This window comes from Panthera pardus, unplaced genomic scaffold (assembly GCF_024362965.1).
Source record: "Panthera pardus isolate Hobbes unplaced genomic scaffold, ASM2436296v1 HiC_scaffold_7, whole genome shotgun sequence".
Taxonomy (NCBI): Eukaryota; Metazoa; Chordata; class Mammalia; order Carnivora; family Felidae; genus Panthera; species Panthera pardus.
In genome coordinates this window covers 18,137,193-18,159,140 of record NW_026527002.1, presented here as the reverse complement: position 1 = coordinate 18,159,140, position 21,948 = coordinate 18,137,193, and the positions used below count along the sequence as shown (strand labels likewise).

Here is a 21,948-nt window from a genome sequence, read left to right as displayed (position 1 = left end):
CATGCTAAAGGAGTTTATTGCCAGTGTGTATTTTTTTTCTTAAGAGTGCATTAAACATTCCTCTAAATAAATTAAATTCTTAATTTCATATATACTTTCATCACTTATTTACTCTCATATGTGCACCAAGTAAGTTGCTCAAAGATAAAACTTGGAAATATTTGGAAGTTACAGAAGAATGGGCTTTAAAACACATTTTAAATCCACGTAAATGTTTAAGGCTGGAGAAGTTTTAGGAGAGAGAAAATATCCAAAGGAAAAAGACAGTTGGCAAATTGGGACAAAAGCAATGTGGAATTGTCGTTAATGCTAACGAGAACTGCATTCTCATCAAGAGAAAAATACAAGCTCCATCAAATGCAATAATCTAAGCTATTCAAGCACATTGATCATAGTGAGAAACAGAACAATTTTGAAAGCTCTCAGAAATGAAGATACCAACATTCCTCAAATAACAGAGGCTCCAAAAAGTAGCAAATCTCCATTTTCTTTTTTCTTTCCCTTTTATGTTTGCTTGCAGTTGCAAACAAAGGCTGCTAAGGAGGCTCTTTACAGCAGTAGGTGCTGTTGGGACACCTCTGGTCACTGCATTACCGGCCCAGTCACTGATGCTTGTTAAAATCAGAACCATGTTATCTTGTTTAGCTTCAAGATGAGATTCTGTATCAAATTTGTGAACAGCAGGGAGCAATGTATAAATTAGAACACGTTCTTCAGGATCTCACTTCCTCTTCAAGGGCTGGAAAAGGGCCCAGGTCTAGAAACCTCTCAATCGGCTTGCAAAGACTGATTCAGTATATTGTAGGGTTAGGGGACAAAGAAATTATTTCTCTGCAAGAAATCTTAGAAGCACAGATTTGGAAGAGACTGTAAAGATTGTCCGAAGGTTCAAATCACTTATTTAACTTTTCCATGACTTTACTAAAACATACAAGCTTAGCTAGCGCCCATTCTCTCATGCCAATATGGAACCTCATGAATTCTTTTGACATTCAGGTTTGCTCTAATGAGTAAACAAGTATTTCTGTCCCAAAGTAAGCTACATTGAATCTAAAACAGTGACTATTAACAATATTTCATTACATAGAAGATCCTATCACCACTTTACAAGTGTAGGGGAAAATGTGTGCTTCAGTGGGAAACTATGCACTGTTTAAGGCTTCAGAGCATAGTGGTTAAGGTTAAATGACTGATTCCATGGGGGCTCTTTGGACTTTATTATCTTTAGGCTATTTTACAACTTAAGTTGTAGAACACTGATAGCAGTGCAATCAGTAATGCCTATATAAATATACAAAGAAATTCTGTTCAGTGGAGGGAAACCCCTCCCCCAAATCCCATTCCCAGAGAAAAGAGGAGGAGGAGGGGGGAGGAAGCCTGTGTTGCATCCATTTGCATATTCATTCATTATTCTTGATCTGTAAATGACTCTGCTTTTTTGCATCTTTGAACCAGCTGTAACATCTTTTTTTGTATCCTAATTTAATTAATGAGATAAGATCTTTGACATAAATTCATTTTATATTTGTATGAAAATCATGATTTTGCCTTTTAAGAAACTATTTTCTAACACAACATAATGATTTTTTTTAAGTTTATTTATTTATTTTTAGAGAGAGAGACAGAGAGCAGAGGAGGGGCAGAGAGAGAGGGAATAAGAGAATCCCAAGCAGTCCCAGAACTGTCAGTGCAGAGCCGGACATGTGGCTTGATCCCACGAACCGTGAGATCCTGACCTGAGCCAAAACCAAGAGGCAGACACTTAACCCACCAAGTGCCCCACAACACAATGATTTTTAAATAACTCCAGATAACAGTAACTCAATCAAATCCTTTTGTTTTCCTACTTGTGTTATTTTCTTCAGACTGCAATAGTAGTTAAAAATAGGATAGTTAATTAACCGTCCAATTGATCAAAAAGCTTTTAATTTCAGTTATGTTCTCCTGGCTCTGTGCTGACAGCTTGGAACCTAAAGCCTGCTTTAGATTCTGTGTCTCCCTCTCTCTCTGCCCCTCCCTTGCTCATGCTCTGAGTCTCTGTCTCTCAAAAATAAATAAACATTAAAAAAAATTTAATTTCAGTTATGTTCTCACATTGTGCCCTGAACAAAAGGTTAAAGCTTCACTAAGTAGTTAGCGAAATATTAAAGTCTGAGTGTGTGTGTGTGTGTGTGCGTGTGTCGGGGGTAAAAAATACGAAATTGATTACACACTAGATATTAAAAACACTAACATAGGAGCCGGATGTGAAATTGACATATTGCAATGATCAAAATTCTATAACACTCCACCTGAAGTATCAGAAACATTAAGTTAGATTGAAACACTTATCATATGAGACATAATATAAAACTCCTTTGGTTATCTTAAAAGAAGTTATTTCCAACTGTAATAAAAATGATTTAAAACATTATAAGTGTCTTTGAGCTTTCCTTCAGTTTGTATTGCAAATAGGTTTAATATTTAATTGCTTTGACTATCATAAATAAAAAAGTAAAAGAAGCATTAGGTTTCTGCCACACTTAGTAATATCTCTAGATGGACTTGTTTATTTGACAGTCATGAAAAATTTATTATTTGTAACACATCATGCTGGATATTATTATACTTTATCTAAGATTCACTTCAATCTACATAGGTGTACCCCTGTCAATACACTGTAAGGGAATGACTCTGATTTTACCACCTGACTCTGGCACTAACCTAAGTAGGCAAGATTAAAGAAAATACCTAGCAATTCCCATACTCTGCCTCCTCACCTCCTCATCCAAAATAGGGATAAGTCCTGTCAGACAGGTGACTATTATAAGGAATAAAACTATATAATAGATGCACAAAGAGTTGCAAAATCTTCTTCACATTTTAATTATTATTATATCTAACTGGAAATATGTACATTTCAGAAGCACATAGATAACTAGAGGAAGCTTTTGATCCTGGCCAGGGATTTAATTATTATTACTATAATTATTATTACTACCAGATATTTTCTATCCATTATTTCACCTAATGATCACAGTAACCCTACAACACAAGCATAATTAAAACCAATTTATTCAAAACAAATTATCAGGACCAGATGGTTCACCAATCTATTGTACTAAACAGTTAAGGAAGAAACTATACCAATTCTCTACAATCTCTCTCAGAATATAGAAGCAGAGGGAATACATCCTAACTCAGCCTCTTACCTTAATACCAAATCATGCAATATAAGAAAACTATAGACCTAATATTTCTCATGAACATAAAGCAAATACTTTAAAAAGAACAATTAGAAAATCAAATCTAAAAAAGTGTGAAAACAATTATACACCATGACAAAGTGGAATTTATCCCAGATATGCAAGGCTGGTTGAACGTTTGAAAATCAATTAATGTAATACATCATATCAATAGACGCAGAAAAAGCGTTTGACAAAATCCAGTACCCATTCATGATTTAAGAAATTTAAAAGGGGCACCTGGGTGGCTCAGTCAGTTCAGCGTCCAACTCTTGATTTTAGCTTAAGTCATTATCTCATAGTTCATGAGTTTGAGTCCTGTGTTGGGCTCTGCTCTTACAGAATGGAGCCTGCTTGGGATTTTGTCTCCCTCTCTCTCTGCCCCTCCCTCCACCCTTTCTTTCAAAATAAATAAGTAAACATTAAAAAATTTAATTCAAAACACCTCTCAGTAAATTAAGAATAGAGAGGCACTTTATCAACTTGATAAAGACTATTTACAAAAACCCTATAGCTAACTAATATTATACTTAATGGTGAGAAATTAAAAACTTTCCCATTAAGATCAGGTATGAAGCAGGGATATCCCTTCTTTTTGCTCCCTTTCAATATCATACTGTAAATCCTTGCTAATGTAATAAGGCAAGAAAAGGAAATAAGACATAGATTGGGAAGGAAGACATAAATCTATTGTTGCTCACAGATTTTCTGTTGAAAATCCAAAAGAACTGATGAAAGTGTCCTGGAACTAATAAGCAAAACTCTGATAAATGATATTAAAGAAGAGCTAAATAAATGGTGAGATAATCCATGTTCATGAATGGGAACACTCAACATTGTCAAGATGTTTGTTCTTCCCAATTTGATCTATAGATTCAATACAATCTCATTTAAAATCCCAGCAAGTTATTTTATGGAATATCAACAAAATGATTCTAAAATTTATAGGGAGAGGCAAAAGATCCAAAATAGCCACCACAAATATTGAAGGGGAAAATAAAAGCAAATTTGGAAGACAAATGCTACCCAACGTCAATACTTACTCTAATGCTACAGATAACAAACTGAGGGTTGATGGGGGTGGGGGAGAGGGGAAAGTGGGTGACGGGCATTGAAGAGGGCCCTTGTTGGCATGAGCACTGGGTGTTGAATGGAAGCCAATTTGACAATAAGTTGTATTTAAAATAATAAAAATAATAAAAAAATAAATAAACCTACAGTAATCAAAGCAATGTGGTATTAGTGAAGCAACTGGCAAATAGATCAATGGAAGAGAATAGAGAGCCCAGAAATACACTGACATAAGTAAAGTCAGATGATTTTTGACAAAGGAGCAAAGGCAATACAATGGAGAAAGATCGTTTCTTCAACAAATGAAGCCAGAACAACTGAACATCCACATGCAAAGAAGTTGGCCTAGACACAAAAGTTTATACCCTTCACAAAAATTACCTCAAAATGGGTCATAGACCTACATGTAAAATGCAAAACTACAAAGTTTCTAGAAGACAACATAGGAGAAAACGTAGATGACCTTAAGTGTTGTGGTGCCTTTTTAAATATAGCACCAAAAACATGATCCATGAAAGAAATAATAAGCTGGACTTCATTAAAATCAAAAGCTTCTGCTCTGTGAAAGGCAATTTCAAGAGAATTAGAAGACAAGTCACCTACTACAAGGATATTTTTGCAAAAGACACATCTGATAAAGGTTTGTTATATAAAGTATGAAAAGAACTTTTAAAACTCAACAGCAAAAAATCAAACTACCTAATTAAAAAATGGGCCAAAGACCGTAAAAGATACTTCACCAAAGATGATATATAGGTGGCAAATAAGTACATGAAAAGATGCTCCACATCATAGGTCATCAGGGAAGTGCAAATTAAAACAACAAGATACCGCTCTATACCCATTAAAATGGCCAAAATCCAGAACACTGACAACACCAAATGCTGGTGAAGGTGTGGTGCAACAGGAACTCTCAGACATTGCTGTTGGGAGTGCAAAATGGCACAGTCCACGTTGGAAAGCAGTTTGGAAAGCAGTACAAATCTAAATGTACTCTTACCATTTGATCCAGTAATCACACTCCTCGGTATTTACTCAAAGGAAGTGAAAACACATGCAAAAATGTGCAGTGGCTGATTATAGCAGCTTTGTTCATAACTGGCAAAACTGGGAAGCAACCCAGGTGCCCTTTAGTAGGTGAATGGCTAAACAAACAGTGGTACATCCAGACAATGGGATATTATTCAGCACTAAGAAGAAAGTTATCAAGCAATGAAAAACATGAAGGAACTTTAAATTCATATCACCAAGTAAAAGAAGCCAATCTGAAAAGGCTTCATATATACTGTTTTATTTCAACTACATGACTTTCTGGAAAAGGCAAAACTATAGAGATGATAAAAAGATCAATGGCTGCCAGGGGTAGAGGGGGAGGAGAAACAGGAGACGAATAGCACAAAGGGTTTTTAAGGCGGTGAAAATACTCTGTATAATGTTGTAATGACGGATATATGTCATCATACATTTGACCAAACCCATAGAGTGTATAGCACCAAGAAGGAATCTTAAAGTAAACTACGGGCTTTGGATGATTATGATGTGTCAATGTAGGTTCATCCTTGATAAAATGTACTCATTCTGATGAATGAGGTTGATAATGGGGGAGGTTAGGTTTATGGGAAATCTCTATACCTTACCCTCAGTTTTGTTGTGAACCTAAGAGTGCTCTAAAAAAAAATAAAGTCTTAAAAAGAAACAAATTTACAGGTGATAAAGTGAGGATCAGGAAAGTTACATCATCTAGTAAGTATCACAGGTAACAAGTGGCTGAGTCAGCATTTGAACTTAGGCTGGCCTAGTTTCTTTTTTTTTTTTTTTATTTTTTTTAAATTTTTTTTTTTCAACGTTTTTTATTTATTCTTGGGACAGAGAGAGACAGAGCATGAACGGGGGAGGGGCAGAGAGAGAGGGAGACACAGAATCGGAAACAGGCTCCAGGCTCTGAGCCATCAGCCCAGAGCCTGACGCGGGGCTCGAACTCACAGACCGCGAGATCGTGACCTGGCTGAAGTCGGACGCTTAACCGACTGCGCCACCCAGGCGCCCCCAGGCTGGCCTAGTTTCAAAGTACATACCTTTCTACCATTCTACATAGTTATTCATTATAATGAGAGATTTTAAACTGGTTAATTGAAGAAGTCAATATTCCTTAAAGAAATCTCCCATCAAGGATCAAATATAGTTAGCATGTCATAAAACTAGGACTTGGGGGGAGGGGTGCAGGGTTGAAATTTTTGTTAAGATATGAAACATTAGGGGATAATCAAGTATCTTGGTTATAAAAATAAGTCATATTATCAAAAGCCTAGAAATATGTGCTCTCCTTGGGAGGAAATAAACAATGATCCAATGTAAGAAATAGATTTTTTGAAGCTAAAATAAGAACATTAAAAACAAACCAAAGGGACACCTGGGTGGCTAGCCAGTTAAGCACCTGACTTTTGGTTTTGGCTCAGCTCATGATCTCACAATTGGTGAGTTCAAGCCCCGTGTTGGGCTTTGCACTGGGAACCTGTTTGGGATTCTCTCTCTCCTTCTCTCTCTGCCTCTCTCTCTCTTTCTGTCTCTCTCTGTCTCAAAATAAATAAACTTAATAATTAAAAAAAAAGCAGCTGCTGCAAATACCCATTACTGCGAATGTTTCCCTGACTAGAGAGAAAAAAGTCTGTCCAGAAATAGGAATCACCAGAACCTTCCTTATATTCACTGCCATTTAAATTAATCTTTTGAGAAAAGATGGGAAGTAAAACCTCTGAAGATATATGAGCGCATGAGGAAGAGTAGGATTAGGAGTGGAAGAAGCAGGACCAAGCCCTGAGCAGCTGCCACAAATAGTTTAAATCAAAAAGTAGAAGAGGGTACCTGGGTGGCTCAGTTGGTTAAGTATCTGACTCTTGATTTCAGCTCAAGTCATGATCTTACAGTTTGTGGGTTCGAGCCCCACAGTGGGCTCTGTGCTCAGTGTGGAGCCTGCTTGGGATTCTCTCTCTCTCTCCCTTTTTCTCTGGCCCTCCCCCACTTGCGTGCTCTCTCTCTCTCTCTCTCAAAATAAATAATAAATAAACTTTAAAAAAAATAAAGAAAGATCTGGAAAAGGAGGCTGAGAAGGAGCCAGAGAAAGAAGTATAAAGTCAGAGGAGTGGGTGGTGATGGAAGCCTCAGGAGTCATGCTTTACAGAAGGAAATATGGTAAACTGGGTCGAATAAGGAGAAACCGGCTGGAATGAAGGCAGCAGATTGTGCATTTATCTTAATAGAAAATGTCTCTGGTGATTTTAGAGACAGTCATTTTGGTGGAATCATGGGGATGGAAGCCAGATGGACAGTGTGGCGGGACAAACAGGATGTGATAAAACAGAGGCAGTGACCATAGAGAAGTTTCTCATAAGTTTGGCTATAAAAAGCAGGAAAACCCTAAAATGGTTGTGGGAGGGGGTGCAGGGTTGAAATTTTTGTTAAGATGGGAAACATTAGGACATATTTAAATGCTAATGGGATAGGTCAAAACCGAAAATATAGGAGGAAGAAATAATCAGTAGGGTAAAGTTTTTTAGCAAGTGAGAGAGGGTGGGATACCAAGTTGACAAGGAGGTCTGGCTCTTGAAGAAAGGAATGGACCTGGGGACAAGGAGGAGAGGATGAGTGCCGAGGCTGGCGATTCTAATGGTCACACATAGGGAAATGAGGGTGTTTCTTCTGGTGGCTTCAATTTTTTTTTTTAAGGAAAACAGAGAGCAAGTGTATCTGTTATCTAGTGCAAGAACTAGAGAAGTAGCAGTATTTTTTTTAATGTTTATTTATTTTTGAGAGAGAGAGAGAGAGTCTGCACAAGCATGAGCTGGGGAGGGGCAGAGACAGAAGGAGACAGAGGATCTGAAGCAGGCTCTGTGCTGTCAATCCAGAGCCCAAACAGGGGTTCAAACTCACTACCGTGAGATCATGACCTGAGCTGAAGTAGGATGCTTAACCGACTGAGCCACCTGGGTGCCTGGAGAAGTAGTGGCAGTCTTATTTTTTCTTTATCCTTTATATTGATTACCCCAGCTATGTACAGATTCTAATAATTAACTATGCTATTTAACAACATTACTTGGAGATAGTCTAGTGGGATTTTTGTGTCCTGTTTTGCAAATGAACTAAACCTGGAAGGAAATAGGAGATTAGAAATTATGCTTGACATCACTCATTCAGCTCTAAGCACAGATTCACTGTGTTCAATTTTCAAGTCAAGAAGCCCAGACAGGGATCTTCCACATAAATGGTAGGTTAGTCAGAAGAGAAGATGTCTATTATCACAGGCATTGTTCTGGTAAGTGCAGTCAGAAGTATTGACTTGTTAAAAGAACATGCCCTGATATTGGAGATAAAGAAAAGTAAAATGACGCCTTCTGGTATCTTAAAAAATTAGTTAATTATAACAGAGATGAGTTTCATCATGGAGCCCAATTTAATCAGAAGCACAGGGAAGCAATGTCAACTATAGAAAATCTTTGAACTAACACAGAGGAGCCTTTTAAATTAATCTGTGAGGGTCAGCAGAAAAGAAAATTAATCTAGTAGAAAAATGACAGTGAAGGACAAGTAGGAAAAGGAAATGGAAGATCAGTTAAGCTCCACTTTTGCTTCTGTGTTACGAGGGCTAACTGCCAAGATGTGAAATTTCTAGTTACGGAGAAGAGAAACTGGATAATGGAGGGGTAACAGGAAAAAAAATATATGTATCAATGGAGCGAGGGGAAAGGAGGGTGGACAGAGGCACAAACCTAGCACATATGTGCAACAGAGTAACAGGGTTTTTTAAGTAATACTAATAATCACCACAAAATAAGGGTAACAATGGACAACTGTGCATAATGAAATTAGATTTTTCAAAAACCTTGTTTAATAAGGAGCTGGCCTCATTTTTGAAACATGGGAAACTCGCAAAAAAACACACCATTCATTAGATGTAATTAACTTCACACAGGGTTTTCTGAAAGTAACTAAATGAAAACAGCTCTGGTTTGTACTGAACATGCTTTAGGTTAAAGTAATAGAGAGGAAATCAGCCATTAAAGGAAAGAAAGTCGCACTTAAAACTTTGTCATGTTTGTGAGGCATTACTAGGTATACAATCTACATACCAGCTGGAGACTTGTACTCCTGAGATCCAAACTCTTGAACTTTCATTTTGCATAGTGTGGAAATCCAAAGTCTTCCCATTTTTGGAGGTCAATTCTGTTTCTGGGCCCGCTGTCTAACTTTAAGCTGACTGAAGCATAAAAATCATCTCTGTCCTCAGACCAATTTACATATCCATTTGTGAATATGGTATGCTTTAGACTTGATATGGCATGGGCAAGTGAGGGTCTTTGGTTGTAGAAATGCAGATAGTTTATGTTGACTCTTCAGTATACCTCTTCATAGAAAATCCTTCAGCCACCCTAATTTTTCCACTGATTGCTTTACTTCCAGCACATTACCATAATTTCCTCTTTCTACTCTGCTCCTCCCTCCCTTCTTTGCTTCCCTATCTTCCCCACCTCTCCCTCTCGGAAACAAAAGAAATTCGTCTATAATTCTCATAAGAGCAATTTACCCAGGCTTTTTTCTGGCTTTGATTTTGCTGAACACCACACCCCATAGGGCTCCACCTTCTACCCAGTGGCTAATCAAGTCATTTCCTCAAAGGTAGTTTCCTCCTCAAAAGGCATTCTGGTGCCAATTGTTAAGAAAATAAATCCAGGACCTAATTTACACAAGTACTTCAAAAGAGTGGCTTTGTCACAAAGGGAAACTACCAATTGCTTGAAAAGCACATGTCATATAACATGTAATATTCAATGTAACCTGTAATTATTGAGACGAAAGTCAGTTGTAGAATAAGTTGTCACTATGAGGGCAATGTTTCCACCTTAGGAAATTCTCAGTGGAACTGGAGAGCACGTATAAGAAAGCTTTCAAAAATAAATAGACCTGAGAGAAGATTTCGTGGTAGGGATAACTTCCACAGGGTAGTTTAAACATACACTTTCATCAGCTTAGAGTTCCCTTCTGTGTGCCTCAGTAGAGATGCAGGAACAAACAGTAGCTGGTCAAGGCCCTGAACCAGGGGCTAAATCAGGTCCAGGCAGACTGCCTATCTTGCTGCTGGTAGTGAGTTCTTCATGCCTTTTAATCCTGTTTACCTCAGGTTTTACAGCAATCAAGACCCCTGACACATTCCATATCCTTTCTTTCCTTGCTACACAGCCACAGTGAAGGGATTTCCATTGTCATCTGGAAATGCTCTTCAACTTTCCCCTATATTGGATGTGTTCTTCCCTAGATCACAAAGCTTCCTAATGCTGTTCAGAATTCCTGTGAATGGCATTCAGAATCTAGCTTTTGTATATGACCTGATTTTTTTCCTCTCTGGAGTCTTTAGGATTTTTTTTTTTTTTTTTTGGTCCTTATTTACCTCTTTTTATTTGTATGGTTGGACATCCAGTGGGTCATTTTATTCTGGGAACCCATGTCCCTCTGTTCTAGGAATTTATTCAGGTTAAGGAATTTTCATACTTTTCTATTTTCTTTCTGGAACTCTTATTATTCAGATATTGGTCCTCCTACACAGATCCTTTAAATTTGTTTTAACTTTCTTCTATTATAATGGGGCGCCTGGGTGGCTCAGTCAGTTAAGCGTCCGACTTAAGCTCAGGTCACGATCTCGCAGTCGGTGAGTTGGAGCCCCGCGTCAGCCCTGGGCTGATGGCTCGGAACCTGGAGCCTGCTTCCGATTCTGTGTCTCCCTCTCTCTCTGCCCGTCCCCTGTTCATGCTCTGTCTCTCTCTGTCTCAAAAATAAAAATAAACATTAAAAAAATTTAAAAAAAAACTTCCTTCTATTATCCATTTCATTTTTATCCATTTTCAGAAAGATTTTCTTGACTTAACCTTTCACCCCTCCTATTGATTCTTTTGGTTCTCATATATTTTTAATATCCAAAAGCCCATTCTTCAGCTTAATAATTCACTTTTTATCACATTCTGTTTTTGTTTTGTGGATGCAGTATCATCTTGTAACTCTGTGAAGATCCTATTAAAATATTTTCTGAAGTTTCTGAAGTTTCTTGATCCTCCTTACATTTTCTATTTTTTTCTAAATTGTTTGTTTGCTGTTTTGTTTTTTTGTTTTTCTTGCTGTGCTTCATGTTTGGAGCTCTGTTTGCATGAGCAGAACTTGTCAGTGGTGGATATCCCTTAACAGTAAGCTTGCTTTTTCATTGAAGGGCACACAAATGTCAGGATCTGTGTGTGTGTGTGTGTGTGTGTGTGTGTGTGTGTGTGTGTGTGTGTTAACCACAGGCAAGTTTTCCCTAAAGGTGATTCTCTATTCTCTTGCCTGGTGTGTATAAATAAAGCTGGGAGAATTCTCATGTTGTTTGGGGAAAGATTCAACCTTCCTAGAGAGAAAAGTTCCAGTCTTCTGTGGTATGAGGACAAGATACCCATTGGCTAAAGACTGGATGTGAAGATGTGAAAAACTGTTTCATAAACAAATTGCCAACTGATCTTTCAAAGGTCCCTAATACTTCGAGCTCCCAAGTTCTTCCAGGGCTCTGAGAAATGAATCATCTTGTTCTTTGTCTGCCTGCCCCTCCCATTACTGCATTCTCTTTACCTTTTTCTAGACTGCTAAGACAGTTACCCTGGTCTATCCATTTTTCATATTTCAAAAGCTTGTTGAAATCTCATTTAGTTTTTGTGGTCTTCTGGGTTTATCACTTTTTAGAAAAAACTTCTGCTATCTTTTCAGTGTGTTATGAACCAGGCAAAAGTAACCACTTGTGTCTAATATAATTCATTAACTAGAAATACAATTTTTCTCTTCAGTCCTTATAATCTGGCTTCATTCCTATCATTCTAGTGAAATTACTCCTATAAAGGTCACAACCAACTATACTGTATTGCTGTATACATTGGGAATTGCCTTGGCCTCATACTCTTTGATATTTTGGCATTTAGTACAACTGGACACTCCTTGAAATTCTCTTTTTTAGAGGTTAGATGATACCACATTCTCCTGGTCTTTCTTTTACTTCCTCATGTGGTCCTCAGTCTTCCTTGTTTTCTCTTCCTCTTTTTTGCCATCAGCTTTAAATGTTCAAGTACAAGGCACCAGATCTGCAGTCAACATGATGGAGGCTTGGTAGAGTCTATGGTACAGTTTCAGGGTGAGTCCAGGAGACCTGATGGTGTAAGTTCTAGTCTGAAAGCTGGCAGTCTTGAGACACAACAAAAGTTGATGCTTCAGTTTGAGTGTGAAGGCAGTAAAAGACTAATTTCCCAGCTCAAGTAGTCAAGCAGGAGGAATTTCCTCTTAATCATGGGAGAGTCAGCCTTTTTGTTCTATTTAGGCCTTCAACTAATTGGGTAAGGCCTACCCACATTAGGGAGGGCAACCTGGTTTACTCAGTCTACCTAATCAAATGTTAAACTCAGAATATTTGACCAAATATCTGAGTACCTCATTGCCTAATCAAATTGACATATAAAATTAACCATCACAGTTGGTTAACCAAAAATATCAGTCATCTTAGACAATCATAAAAGAGATACATATTGACCTGAAGCTTTTAATTTTACATCAAACACATAAATACACATCTGTTTGCCTATCTTTTATAGTAGACCCAAAGCTTTTTTTTTTTGTATGAATCTGATGATTGAAGTTGTAGATGGTCTTTTTCACAAAACTATACTCATAATTCATCTACATTTTCTAGTTTGTTTCAAGTGAGAAAAGGATCTTAAATCTAAAAGCAAAATTTTTCTAGACTTTTAAAGTTTTTTTTCCTAATTCTTTATAATTATTTGATTTGATCTCATTTTAAAAAGCAATTTGATTTCTGAAATATTTAATTTAGTTTTCACAGCAGCAACATTTTTTCTTTTAACACTTGCCAGGTTGAATAATATGTAGCTGTCAAGTTGTATGACATGGAGTTGTTATAGTATTACAATGACAAGGTTTGGGATCAAACACAGTTGAGTCCAGGGAAGCATACAACTCAGTTGGTGGGAGCACAGATGCAGAGGCAGAATGGGGAGTAGGGTGGCAGTGGTGGGGGTCAGTTCACTATGGGAGCCAACCAATGTGGTTCTCAGAGAGAGGGTAGAGAGTCAGTTAATCTCGAGAGCTCAGTGGAAGCCTGCTTAGTGAATTGCCCTCCATATCATCAGGCTAAAAAGACATTAACCATTGACATCTGTTTGTATCAGATTTATTTAGGAGTCCCCAAAGGACACGGGTCACCATGAAAACAAAATAAATAAGAGAAAGAGTATCTATTTCCAGAATTTTCTAGAAACATTCTTGGTTCCTTTGGTTTATTCATCAGTTCCTACTTTTGTGATTACCTTAAAATATGTAATTTAAAATGTTTAATTCTCACTTCAGTCTATCTGAGATACAATTTTGGTATCTCAAGGGTAAAATCATATGCTGTTTTATTGAAATGTCCACTTTTATTGTAACAACCGTATTTGTTTTAGAAAAAGCAAAATTCTGCTCAACTTCTTTTTTTTTAGAGAGAGAGAGAGAACAGGAGAGAGAGAGAGAGAGAGAGAGGGAGAGAGAGACTTTTAAGCAGGCTCCATGCTCAGCACAAGCCCTACACAGAACTCAGTCCCACAACCCTTGGATCATGACCTGAGCTGAAATCAAGAGTTGGACACTCAACCAACTGAGCCACCCAGGTGCCCCAATTCTGCTCTATTTAATTTAGATGACAAAATAATCTGTGCTACACAATGAAGACAACCCAGAAATCAGTACTTCAATTCATAATGCCATGTAAAGGCAAGTCATTTTTTTACTTTTATGTAATGATAAAACACAATTTAACATTTTCATATGACAAGTTGACATATAAAGAAATGCTATTACTTTTGCTAATTACCTCTATGACATGTTTGTAAATCTAAGTGACAAAAGCCTTGAAAAGTTAAGCTTTGGAAGATATAAAACAAGACTAATTATTAATAATTTTATTTCTGAACACCTAAAAGATAATAATGCTCTATTACTAAGTCATCAAGGACTGTGTTAAACACTCTCGTGACCAAATAGTAACATTTCTGTTGGATAACTTGTCACATTTTCTTCTGATATTATAGCCTATCAGAGGCAAAACAGTGTGTTGTTTATGAGACGGCTCCAGGGTCAGAATGCCCGGATTTGAATCTCAACTCCATCTCTTCCTATATTGATAAAGTGGGGTGATTATTTAAGTCTATAAGTGTTAATGTTGCCAAATTCTGGATCCTCAAAAATGCCACCAAAATAACCTGTTTACAAGCTAAATCTAAGTTTATTGCTTACCTCAGTAAGGGAGAACGCTGCTGTGACCATGAATTTGTAGCATCTTGGAGGGAAGAGAGAAAAGTTGTCATATTTATGAGGTTTTGGGTTTCATTTAAGGCAAGCCTTTCAGGGCAAAGGATGAGGCTTAATTAGGATAAAGGTCACAATACAACGCTATAGGATTGGTGGGCACAGCAAAATGAGGGGTATGAGGTGAGGGTATGGAAGAATCATAGAAAGCAAAGAATTGTTTGAAGCTATATATTGAAAAGCGAAACAGTATTATGTTCATTAAAGTGAATTTTTCAGGAAGTTCCTGAAAGAAACATTGAAATCATTTTTAACTTTTATCTCTCTGGACAAAAATTTCCTGCAATAAGTTAAGACATTGTGATGAAGACAGTGGCAGAGTAAAATCATGATAATGTGGATGGTAAAATATGTTTGTTGGGGGGCGGGGGTTAGATGGTTTTGATTCTTAGTTTCTCATTTGTAAAATGGAAATAATAATAGTAATTTATGGATGATTGTGCTAAGTACTCACAAGCCTTCTAGAAAGAAACTATGTACAGTGGAAGGAACAAGGGCTGAGAGTCAGGCAAATCTAGATTCAAATCTAAGTTCCAGCTTTTTGGTAGGTATGATTCTGTGTTGTGACCTTTAAAAAATGTTTAATGTTTATTTAATTCCAAGAGAGAGAGAGAGAGAGACAGAGTGCAAGGAAGATAGGGGCAGAGAGAGAGGGAGACACAAATCCGAAGCAGGCTCTAGGCTCTAAGCTGTCAGCACAGAGTGCGACGTAGGGCTCAAACTCCCAAACCACAAGACCATGACCTGAGCCAAAGTCGGACACTTAACTGACTGAGCCACCCAGGCGCCCCTGTTTTGTGACTTTTAGAGTGATAACTCTCACAGTGGCGTTGTGGGAATTAAATAAATAAATAATGCATGAGAGTCCCAAATATCTAATTTGCCGGTTGACTCAGTGAAAAGCAACAGAAATGATTTAAATTTTCAAGTGCCAAATGGAGGAACACTTCACATGCAACCTCAGGCTTCAGCCATATCTTCTCCAAGCTAATTCCACTTCCCTGCAGTACTATCTCCTTTGGCTTTTCAGCAACCAATAAAAGCATTTAGTAATCACAGCTCTGGTTCTTACAGTAGCAAAGAAATGACACGGCTCGGACAAACCACCTCCCCACGTGGGCCTCCCACGGGTCAGAGCACAGTCCCAGCACATCCAACAAGATCCACAGCACTACTTCTACTAAATCTGCAGAAACAACCCCAGTGAGAAGTGACTTGCTGAGAATGCCTGGATTCTCTCCTCTTCTGCTAGGGTTTACCGGTGCCTCACAGTAAATTTGTACAGCCTGCTCACAGATCCTCGCCAGCTCCTAAAACCTCTGGTCTTCTGAATGATGACAGTTGGAAGGATGGCTCTTACTGACCAGCAGAGACAAGAATGCAGAGGTCCACGGCTTCATGGATACCACTTCACCAAATGAAAAGACAACTTTTATATGCGGACTGTTCACATAAGACTTGGAATTTATAAAATCCCAGCCTTCTCTGTCTTAACACAAACTGACAAAGGTGATCAAACAGCAGTTTTTAATGACATTTAACATCAGATGTTTTAGGTCATCATACAGTCAAACTGTCTGTGAAATCACTTTTAGTCTTGTGTGATAGAAACTAAATTGATTTTTTAACATTTGACACAGGCCAATATTTGGAAAAAAACTAATGGATGCCAAAGAAAAACGGTTTATTTATAAATAAGAGAATACTTTTGTGCACAAACAAATGGTGAATTCGAGCCATCCAAACTTCACTTTCAACCTAATTTGCTATATAAATGGTATCAATAAATGTTTGTGTTAATGAGAAAAAAATAATGTATGAGAAAATAATACATAGAAGATACCTGTTTCGGACAGGAAAGCATTCAAACGGGGAAATCGAAGAGGGTTGATTGCCAAGGATAAGGAACCAACAGAGGATGTTACGGTGACAGCAGGCGGTCCCGAAGGAGAGCTGTACTGGAGCATGGTAACAGCTGTAACCCTGGGAGAGCAGCCACCTGACAAGAGCTGAGGCCATCTGTAAAGGAATGCAGACACTGCCAAGCCAGGCAGAGAGCAGCAGGAATAAATACCTTGACCTCTTCCTCCTCTCACTCTCCAGTCTCCTGCATTGCATTTGTCAAACCCAACCAAAATCCAGAGGGCAGATCAGCCTGGACAATGCAGTCCTTCCAGGTCAGTTTCTTAGGGCTGGAGCAGGATGGAAAAGAGCAAAGACTCTATCAGGAAAGGCACACACAGAGTAACTGGCATCAGCAAGGACTTTACAAAGTCTGAAGTTCCTTGCTGTGACCCTTTTAGGATGATGATACTGTTGAAACAGAGGTATTTATTAGTATAGTGCTAAAGAAACCTCTATATGTCTATTTTGAGAAAGAAAATTTAAGCACTAACCATGTACAATCCTTGGTGTAATAATATTTAATTAATGTAAGAATGTTTACTTAATGGACCTGTTCACTCTGTAATGGGACCAATATTATATCTGCTTGTCAGCAGATCTGAATGTTAAGAGTATATACAATGTCCATTCAGGTCAGAAATACAATATCCATTCAGTCCAAGAACCTCCCCTTGACAGAACCTTTATGTTTACATTTTTATTAAACTTTGGGCAAAAAAGAATTGGTTGAACAGAAATGAACTCACATTATGGAATAAACATACAAAAATATGCAAGTCGTATGAGTGGGTCTGATGGCACTGAGGCTAACTAGCATTATCATAGGGCACGCTGAAGAGCCTGGTCAGAGGCCTCTAGAATGCCATTAGAGAACTTCTTTGTGTCCTCAGTATTATCTTTCCTTTCACTTAATTTGAATCTTGACCTGGTTCATATGAGGTGACCATTTACTTGTCCCAATGCTTATGGCTGATTGCGGACCCCTTTCAGACACACAAATTCATTATCCTCACTTTTCTTGCCATATAAACTCCTTTTGAATATTCTTCAATGTCCACAAATATACTCCGAAAATGCTTGTTTCTGTGGAATAAAAAGGTATTAGACTACTTCTGACTCCCACAATGGTTTTAAGCAAGGAAAAGAATATCTCCTAGAATGAGTCTATTCAGCTTATTCGAAGTCACTTCCTTTTGTGTTTGGTTATTTCTCATTTCAAAAATGTCCACATTGTGGGATCTGAACTTAACCTAACTTCTTGTGTGGGACTTCAGCAATTGAATTCTTTGTATCAGCTCTTCTCAACCTTGTTATTGTCTTATATAGAAAATGTTGAAAGGAAAATATTCTTCTTTAAGTAGGTCATGGAAAGATCCTTAAGGATATTCATCCCTTTGGAAAAATCAATTATCTGTGTTCTGGGCATTTTACATCCCAGTGCTTCTCTGTGACACCATTCCTATTACTTTATAATCACAACTCATTTTTTAATCAAATAAGTTTTTGAGAAATGACAGTGTTTACTTTCCAGGAGAACTTTTTAAAGGAGATAAGAGTAGTTTGGGTGTATAAGCTCAGGTATGCTTATTTATTTGTAAAAAATATAGTCCTATTTCTGTATAGTTTACATGACTTTTTACATACTTTATATTCTTATGTACAAATCTATTCATCTTCTCTAAAAAATTGCAAGTTCCTTCAAGGATGGGGCTATAACTTACTCATCTCTTTTATTCCGTCAGTGTATTCCTTTGCTTAATGACTTTAGTTCATTTGTGAAATGCTGCCACCAAGTGAAGAGCCATTAAACGAAGATCTCCATTAATTTTTTTTTATTTTCAAAGAATGAAGTTTTAATACCTCATAGGCAATTTAATGCATAAAAAAATGATTTATGATTCACACAACATTTACCAGCATATAAATAAATGCTGCTAAAGTGCTTAAAACTATTTACTTATGATATTTATTTATTTATTTATTTATTTATTTCTATTTATTCACTTATTTATTTTAAAACCTCACAGCACCCCCAGGGCCACTTTATGATGAGGAAAGGAAAGCTCAGATGATAAGAAAAGGAAAGCTCAGAGAAGTGAAAAAACTTATTTAATACAAATCCATTAAATTTGATGGGGAAATTTATGATGCTTTATCAATACCAAAGCCCTAGATACATAAAGTCTTAGAAAAATACGTGCATTAAATGATGAAAGTAACTTCTTGTAATTAATAGTTTACAGTAAGTATAGTTCATACTTAAAATGCAATAAAAGACTTATAGCAGATGGTGGGCTATAGAAAAGGGGGGTGAGAAACATTCTTTGGAGGGTTTATTCTTCATCATTCTCTTTGCCAATTTTTCAACCATTTTCAGACTCATAGTTGTCTGGCACTCAAATGTACACTTCAGCTTACAGCACAGAAACACACCTTTAGAGCAAAATAAAGACTAAATAACCATAAGAACACTTCAGAACACTTCAGAACAACCCATGTGAATAACTAGCTGAAGATGCTTTGTTTCATCTCTTTCCCTTGTCTTATGTACACAGAGGAAAACATTTTGGGTACATCCTTCACAGTATGCAATTTAAATGTGTTCCACATGCTGTTCTTGCACTAAAATCTTGTTTTGAGTGAATTGGTAAGCATATCTTTGCCTGAAATCATAATGTTGAAATACCACCATGGTTTTTTTTTTTTAATGTTTATTTATTTTTGAGTGAGAGCACAAGTGGGGGAGGGGCAGAGAGAGAGGGAGACAGAGGATCCAAAATGGACTCTGGGCTGACAGCAGAGAGCCCAATGCACGGCTTGAACTCACAAACTGTGAGATCGTGACCTGAGCCGAAGTCAGACACTCAACCCACTGAGCCATCCATCCACTGAGCCAACCCACTGAGCACCGCCATGTTTATTCAGTGTGTTTTAATGTGAAAATCTTGCTATTCTGGGGGGAAAAAGCAATTGTCTGAAAGGTAGTATAACTTTTCAAGACATGTTACATCAAAAAGTCACTAACTAAGTACTCATAAAGGTAGGTGGTAGCATATTACAAAGCATGTACTTGAATCAATGAACAGATGAGTCAATGACAAAACACTGTACCTATAACAGCCTTCTTAGAAGATCATGTAAAGCAATGGTCAAATTGGTCAGTTGCTTCTGATAGAGAAGTTATTTTGACTGCAATAGTTAAAATATCTTGTGAAATGTTTAATTTGCTATAGAGGTTATGTATCCCCCCAGGTATTTGAGGTGTTTTGACTTCTTAGAATATGATGGAGCCCTCATTCTGGTTTTCAACAATTTTGCAGCAGAAACTAGAGCAACATGAACATGAGTGCCTATGTATTCTGGAGGATGAGGAGGCTCCTGAACCTACAGGTGTGACAGAGTGAAGAAATAGCTTTGAAAGGCAAAAGACCCAGGTAATCTAGCACTACAACACTCTAGCCTCTTGAAAGCATGTGAGAAAGACACCAGTGTCCCTACTCCCACTTATTTTATGTCATTGTTCCACAAGTCCCCATTTTTTGTACTCATCTCTCTTTACCCATCCTTCTTTTATGCTCACTGTAGCTGTTTTCTTTCTAGTAGCATTCAAAGTCACTGTCTTTGTTTATCCTCATTCAATTTCTGACATAACAAATATTTTATCCTTAAGTTACATATGTATCTTTTATCTTTAATATATATATATATATATATATATATATATATATATATATATATATATATCTCCCCCTTCCTCTTTTTCCTTCAGGGCCCTTATCACATCCCCTTCAAAGACTATATATCAGGACCACAAGCTTGAGAAAAAATCTGAGATTGTGATGTGCCTATGTTTGTTTTTGTGTGTATATTTTTATCTCTAATATAGCATTTTATATTATGAAGCTTTTATATGATTACATAGCTTTTATATGATTACAAATAATTTTTTATTTCCATAAATTTTTTTTGCAAATCCCAAATAAGGGTATATTAGCATCAAGAAGCACAATTCTGGATATTTTTTAATGTGCTGGTCAGCTACCATGCAAGTGGATAAAAAATTACTTATTGGCTACTTCTTATTCTTTCTCTTCACTTCTGTCATCTCCCTTATCTTCCAAAATGGTTAAGATTACAAAAGAAATTAGAACAGGAATAAATCCAAAGATTTCAGATTTCCCTGAAGAAAGGTGTTATACAGTTAAGAAGGTTTAGTCCTAATACAGGTCGTCATCCAAGCAGAAATAAAGTTATTTATTTTAAGAGTATTAGTAGATCCAGTTACCAACTCTGAAGTTGGGAAGGGAAGGGAAGGGAAGAGAAGGGAATGGAAGAGAAGAGAAGAGAAGAGAAGGGAAGGGAAGGGAAGGGAAGGGAAGGGAAGGGAAGGGAAGAGAAGAGAAGAGAAGAGAAGAGAAGAGAAGAGAAGAGAAGAGAAGAGAAGAGAAGGAAGAGAGGAAGGAAGGAAGGTTGAGTAAAGACTTTTGTGTTTGTGAAATCTATTATGTTTTGTTAATATTTACAAAGACTGTTAGATTTAGTAACTAAGACAAAGATATAAAAATTTTTAAGGTAAAATTTTAATTCCTATAGAAAAACTCACATGAAGCTAATGGAAAACTTCCACCAACACAAATTCCCTCTGATGTGGATTGTCTTCAGCAGCTATCAATGACAACAAGGTTCAAGTGAACCTTCTGTGCTTTTTTCAGAGAATTATTTTCTAGACACAGGAAACCTAGCAAAGGGTGAAATATTTATGTCTTCTCACACGTCTTATGAAACACTGCTGTTTCTACTCTAAATTATCTTCCTGGGAATAAATATCAGTTCCTACTAGCCTTAAACTAATGCTTAAACTCATCTTTCAAATTTGGCTTGTCTATATGATATAAGGGAACAAAACCACTTATTTTTATTATTTTTTAAATTTAAAAATGTTTATTTATTTTTGAGAGAAAGAGAGCTAGAAAGCATGAGAGTAAGGGATCCGAAGTGGGCTCGGCTCCACGCTGACAGCAGAGAGCCCAATGCAGAGCTCGAACTCAAGAACAATGAGATTATGACCTGAGCCAAAGTCGGATGCTTAACCGAATGAGCCACCCTTGTGACCCCACATATTTATTTATTGACTGCCACTGTAATCATTTTTAAGGTTATAATTCAGTGATGTTAATTACATTCACAATGTTGTGCAACCATCACCCCTATCTTTCATCATCCCAAATAGAGATTTTGTAATTCCTATTCTCCTGTTCTCCCAACTCTTGGTAAACTCTAACCTACTTTTCTATCTATGAATTTGCCTATTCTAGATATTTCATATAAGTGG

The 21,948-nt window shown here is 37.1% G+C and overlaps 1 protein-coding gene across 1 annotated transcript in view; it reads left to right on the top strand.

Annotated features, from left to right (window-relative positions):
- CPA6 (carboxypeptidase A6) overlaps window positions 1-21,948 on the top strand; it is a 541,372-nt gene that overhangs the window by 37,857 nt on the left and 481,567 nt on the right. The window contains exon 2 of the mRNA XM_019453228.2: window positions 19,937-20,050. The gene's annotated coding sequence lies outside the window, so the exon portion shown is untranslated. The remainder of the gene's footprint in view (window positions 1-19,936; window positions 20,051-21,948) is intronic.